The sequence below is a fragment of the Marmota marmota genome, unplaced genomic scaffold, assembly GCF_001458135.2.
Source record: "Marmota marmota marmota unplaced genomic scaffold, marMar, whole genome shotgun sequence".
NCBI lineage: Eukaryota > Metazoa > Chordata > Mammalia > Rodentia > Sciuridae > Marmota > Marmota marmota.
The window spans coordinates 29,733,249-29,739,896 of NW_025999949.1; positions in this window are offsets into that span (position 1 = coordinate 29,733,249).

Here is a 6,648-nt window from a genome sequence, read left to right on the forward strand (position 1 = left end):
ATGCAGAGCTGACCTCAGGCCACACTGTGGGGGGGGGGGCAGGGGTGCCACCTGGAGGGAGCACTCTCCCGAGGCCTGTCTTCCCCTTGGGTTCCCATTGTTCCCCGTCCCCTCCCCGTCCTCACCTTCCCTTTGCTGCCCCTCCACCCCTACCTCCAGATAGCACCCACGCTGCCAGGACGCTGCATCCCAGAGCCCCAGCCCAGCCCCAGCTCTTCAGCATGGGCCTGCCTGGGCTGCCCACCCTTGGTGCCTGCCAGGGCCCAGGAGAGCCCACTGGGTGAGTTCCCTAAGGGAGGCTGGGCGTCCTGACTTAGCTCCTCCAGGCACCTTCAGAGTCTGAGAAGGACAGCCATGCTGTCGGCCTGCTCCAGGGCTCCAGTCCCTGCACTGCTCTGATGCAGAGCTGGTGGCCTCTGCCTGGTGGCCTCTGTTTGGTGGCCTCTGTTTCCTGGATCTGCAAGAGTGGTAGGACACAAATACAACTGGGAGCACTAAAGAATTTGGGAAAAGTCAGGGCTTGGAATACTGCACAATATTCTGGAGGACACCTGGATCCCCTGTTCAAGGCCAGTATCCCTGCCTCCTAAGTGGCCACTTCTGGGAGAGTCACTGTCCAAAACTCCACTTTGAGACTTGGCTCTTGGGAAGGTTCTCTCTATCCCATGTAAAGACGTGGGCTCTGAGCCTCCGAGAACCTCAGAGGGGTATCATGCCACCAGCCACCTTACCTGGAGATGAGAGCCTGGGCCAGGGAGGCAGCTGGGAGGGATGCAAGGTCCCTTCTAATGTCCTTCTTTCCATTCTGCCTCCACACGTCCAGGCGTCCATCTGCCTGTTCACCCATCTTTTAAAAAGTGATGTTCCTTTCCAGTCCACTCAACGTCCCCGAGAACATGCCCCACCCTGAGAACACCCAGGGAACTCGGAGCCAGAGGTCCCCACCAAAGGAGGTAGACACAGAGAGAAGAGCACTTCTGATGCCACACGGCGATTCTCGGGGTGCTTGGAAGCCGGGGAAGGGGTAGGAAGAGGAACGGACCCTTTGTTCAAGGCTGGAGGGGACAGGGAAGATTTTCAGGAGACCAGGAGGCTCACTGTGGGTCCCACCGCAGCCTATAGAACAGGCCTGAGGACAGCGCTGGGGGTGGGGTCACTTTTCACCACAGCTGGCCTTGATTCTGCAGGTGCCCTGGGAGGAATCTGAGCCCAGGGACAGCCCGACCAGCCCTGCGTTCCCTACACGCCCACTCGGCCATGCCTACGTGCGTCGGGACAGCCAGACTCCTGCTGTCCTTGCCACAACAGCCCAGAGTGGCCGCACGAGTCTCATGAGCTGCATTTTTCCACCTTAATTTGGAAAGTTTGCTGTTAAAGGAAGCACGTTTGTGTGAGAGGAAGTCCGGTTTCCAGACGTGGCATGCCATCACACCTCTACTTCTGGAAGAATGCCCTGGGCTCTGGTTTCCTCAGAACCTCAAGAGAAACCTCCACAGGCCCATGGACAATGGGAGGGCTCAGCTTTCCACCCCATTTTTCCTGATTCTGAACCTCCCACCTCTTCCACCTGAAAGGCTGGCCGCTGGGAACAGGAAATCTGAACCCCTTAATCAGGGCTTCTGGAAGAATCTGCACTCATGGAACACGGGCCACCAGGAGGCTGCCAGGCCCTGGCCCACACCAAGGGCCTGGCCCAGAAACCCCGTGGCCCCTCTCCTCCTCTGCTGGGAGATTGAATGTGTGCTGACCCCCACGGCCACCCTCCATGGTCACTCTGCTCCCCTGTGTTGCAAATTCAGTCACACATAGGCTCTGGGGGTAGGAAAGATAGTCACACCTGCATTTTTTCTTATGATGGGGTCTACTGACCCCCCACAGACACCTGGGCTTTGAGCTGTGGGGACGAGGTCCTAATCACAGTCCTGAACAACCTAGCTTTGGGACCTCGGGGCAGTGGTTCAGGCTACTATGCCTTGTCCTCCCCATTGTTACCCTGCGAGTATCACTACTGCTGTGGCTGCAGAGATCTGGGACATCAGGAGCAGGCAGTGGCCCATTTGGAGGAGGAACTCCTAGAACCTATAGGTGGCCACTTGTAAATATCCTTGGATGCATTTCCTCATTTTTAAAATTTAAAAAATTTTAATGGACCCATAACAATTGTACATATTTAGGGGGTACCATGTGATTTTTATTTTTCAGTTTTTTGAGATGAGTTCTCACTCTGTTGCACAGACTGGCCTTGAACTCAGGGTTCCCCGGCTCAGACTCCTGAGCAACTGGAGTTACGTGCTTATGCCACCATGCCCAGCCATTGTGATGTTCTCATACGTGTGCACGTTGTGTAATGTTCAAATCGGTGTAAACAGATCTGTTTCCTTGAACATTTGTTTCTTTGTGGTGAAGACATTCAAAATCCTTTTTGAGCCTTCGTGGTATAGACAACATGTTGTCATTATCTGCAGTTCCCCTGCTGTGCATGACAACACTGGCTTCTCGTTTTACAGCCAAGAATACCAGGGCCAGGCAGATCTGCTGCAGAACCCCGTATGTGCCACCAGGTCACCATCCCTTAGCAGATGATTGACAGATCAGTTCCACTGAATGTGAGCCACATTAAATATGTGTTGGATAAGAAAAAAAAATGCCTTAAAAAGAAGTTTGTTTTGATATTTAAAAAAATTTATATTTGCATTTGACAAATAAGTGTTTATCATGTACACCGTACTGTTTTGAAACGTGATCATACCGGGGGGAACGGCTGAATTGAGCTCGCTCCCATAGTCACTACCCCACATACTTAACATTTCTTTGTGGTGAGAACATTTAAATCCTACTCTTTTAGCAATTCTCAAAACCACAAAGCATTGTTATGAGCACACTCACCGTGTTGTACAATAGATCTCTGGAGCTTACTCTAAGAGATTCTTATTCCCCTGAAACCCTGTGTCCCATGACCAACTCCCCTGCCTCTGATAACGTCTTACTCTGTGCTCCTGTAACTCCAGCTCTTAGATTCCATGTGCGCTCCCTCAGGATCGGCCTTTTTTGTGCTCAGCTCATTTCACTTAACACGGTCTCCTCCAGGCTCCTCCGTGACAGGACTTCCCTCCTGTTGAGACTGGAATTGCCCTGGAGAACACTGGAGTGCAGGTGTCTCCTTGCACCTTCCCTTTCTTTTGGCTTTGTACCCAGAAGCGGGATCATGTGGCAGTTCTATTTTCAGCTTTCTGACAACTCTGCATACTGCTTTCCATAATGGCCGTGCTCATTTACATTCCCACCGCGTTGGTCCTTATCTTGATGTGGGAGCTGGTCAGGGCCTGACCAGGTGGACAGCAGGAGCACATGACAGGTCAGGTGAGGTCGCAGAGTCCACCTCCACCCTTCCATGGCTCTGGGGACAGTGCTCTTCCTCACGTCTGACTTTCAGATTGGCCATGGCTCTAATTAGCTAATGCATGTAACACCCCAAGACTTAGGGTCTCAAAACAACGACACCTCAAAAATCCCCATCAAGATGGGCCTCGGTGGAGAGCACAGCTCGGGCCACACGGTGTGGAGCAGCTCTACTGGGCTGGGAAGTATCTCCTAACACGGCCCACTCACGCCGCGGCAAGTCGGTGTGGCCTGGGTTCCCTCCTCACCTGGGATGGGGCTCCGGGAGGGAGTGTTCCAGGAGACAGGAGCTGGGAGCTTGCAGGTTGCTAGGTCCTGGCATAGCTGGCGCAGTCTCTTCTGCCATTTGGTATCCATCAAAGGGGCCACAGAGCTCGTCTGGATTCTGAGGCGATGTGCACTGTTAACGGGGGAACGTCAAAGCCTTTGCTGTTACTTTCCACCTGCCTCAGCAGGTGACTTTCTTCAGCAAACCTGGAGTTAAAGGATGTGACGGAAACCATAGCTGAAACGTGCTCTCGTGGTGGTTTTTGGCCCATGTGCCCCTGCCTTCCTCAGATGCACGCGGCAGGAAATGCAGGCTGTGAGAGAAGGTCTGGATTCCCCTGCAGGCTGCAGCCACACTGGAGCAGAGCCTGCTGGGTTCCCTAGACTGTGGGTTGTTACGCAGCATCTTTGTGACACAGCTGACTGATACAGTGGGGCTTGGGTTTTAGATTCACGGGCATGGCAAGAGCAGAGAGTGGCAAGACAAGTAGCAGAAAAAAGGGATCCATAGGGGTTGGTCTTTGATAGCATCAGACTGGAAGATAATTCTCTGCTGAGGGAGCGGGCTGGGAGAATGCAGATTTGAGCAACAGGTGTTATGGAAGCAGCGACAGGGCTGGGGGTGGAGTAGCCGGGGGAGATGAGGGCGTAGTGTCCAGCAGGGTGGTGTGGCCTCTCCTTGCAGGACGCAGTGTCTCTCCTGTAGTGAGACCCAAAGAGTAGCAGCAGGGAGGGAGGGACTATGGGACTTGAAGGGGTTCCAGGAAACCAAGGGGAGCTTTTCAGAAGAAGGTGAATTTGGTGAACCGAGTGAGGAGGAAAAGAATACGTGGGGAGACGTGACACAGGAGACAGAGGAGGAGGGCAGTAGAGGACAGAGGAGGGCCACGGGGCCAAGGAGGGCTGCGGGGCCTGCAGCCAGGACGTCCCTTCCCTGGTTTCCTGTTTGGGGCACCCAGCTCCGCGTGCCCACCCTCCCTTCTCTGGGCGGCTCTAGATTGGCACTGCCGACACCCGGGTCTGGCCCATGCTTTTGGCTGAGGCGACACTGAACCTTCTGGCCCCCCCTGGGTCCCTGGACTGGCCCTTCCTCTGTGATGAATCTGCCCACGGGGCTCCCCTCAGATGCCTCTGCCTGGAGCAAAGCTGAGAGGCCCCCGTCTTGGGCCTTGGAGGCGGCAAGGAGCCGTGGACCCTTAGCCAGGCCTCCCGTGGCTTCCAGCACATGTTCTCTCCCAGCTCAGCCTGCACTTTGCTTACACAGTATCAGGTGGCTTCGGGGTGTGTCTGGAGGCTATCTGGGGGTGTGCAGTGCAGGCGCAGAGCGCCACCGCCCAGTTTGCATTGGGATCCAGGGCTCCTGAGCTGTGCACCGTGGGCAAGGGGCACCAGAGTCCTCCTCAGTGGAACTCCCTGCCGGGGGTTGTGTGAGGAGCAGATGAGGGACCTCATGCAGACCTGGGGGTGGGCTGGAGTGTGGAGCCCCCAGAGCATGCTGGCTTTCAGTCCACCTGCGTGGAAAATGGAAGCAGCAGTCCTGGCTGTCTGCAGGAAGCAGGTGGACCGGTCACCTCGCAGGAGCCACGCCATCCTTCCAGTATCTCTTTCCTGATGCCCAAATGGCTGTGCAACATTTCCGGCAGGTGGGCTCCTGCCTCTGCTGGTATGAGTCCCAGATAGAGTGCACATTGCCCAGAAGACATCAGCTCAGGCCGTGGCTGGAGGGAGTGCCTGGGGGTGTGACAGGGAAGAGCTGTCACACAGAAGGAGCCAGGGAAAAGTGGCAGCTACAGTCACCGGAGCTGAGCAGCCTCCACCCCACCTCCTGGCCTCTGACCTCTCCTGGGCTTGCCCTGCTCTATTGACACCCCCTGAACCTGCAGATCCAAGAGCTCTGTCCCTGCCACTCAGGATTGACCTGGGCAGAGCTATCAGGCCTACTGCCAGCCAGCTCCAAGGACGCAGGGTCTGTGACATGAAGACAGAGCATGGACAGAGATGGTTAGCGGTCCTCATGATTTCCAGGTGCTCCATTTGACTCTCCCGCTTTCCTTGCAGTTTGGTTTGGACAATGTCAAGGTGAAAACGAATGGCAGCCTGGGTCACCCTAGGGCAGGCCCATGTGGGAGAACCGCCAAACCCCTCAGACAGGCTCAGCAAGAAGTAAGCTTTAGTGTTTTGTTCCGCATCCCTGGGATTTGAGGAGCTTATTTGTTATTGCAGCATTCATCTGACACATCCTGACCAATATAGACAGGTTTTTAATCCTGGCGCATCAGTCATGAGCTGTGTGGCCATCAGCAGATGACGGGCAGTCTCTGTACCTCCAGTTCTCCATAAGGACAATGATCCTATCTGATTCACAGGGCTCCTGTGAGATTTCAGTGAGAAAACACATGTGGAGTGCCTGGTGCACAGGAAGGACTCAGAAAGAAGTGCCTGTCCCTTTGTTTAAGCATCTATGTCATTCAATATCCATTTCACAGAGTAGGAAACAGGTCTCTGGTCAGGTTTCCCCCAGGGGTCTTTCTCACACGGCTCAGTCACAGGAGAGTCACACCTGGTTGCACTCAGCTTTCTGGACTTGGCCGCCCACCCCACTCAGCTGCCCCGCCTTCCCTTCCTGGTCCCGAGGTCCGGGTGGACAGGGCTGTTGTGCATCGAGGCCATAGGACCCTAGCAACAAGGTCACTGCTGTAGAGCTCTGGCCTTTGCCAGCTGAGACCAGACTTTCCTCCTGACCTGTTGACCTGGCTGGGGGCGGGGATATGTATCTTATCTGGACTGTGTTGGCTTGTGAATATCCAAGGCGAAGTCCTCCTCAGGTTCTGACCTTACACGTGGGGGTGACTTTTCTCCTGTCCTTTCAAACTGCTCCTGGGTCCCGGCCAAACCGTCTTCCAAGCAATCTGGCTGAGGGCGGGTCCACTGTGCCCCCTGGTGGCCACCTTCACCAGGCACGCTGACAGGCACGGCCAACAC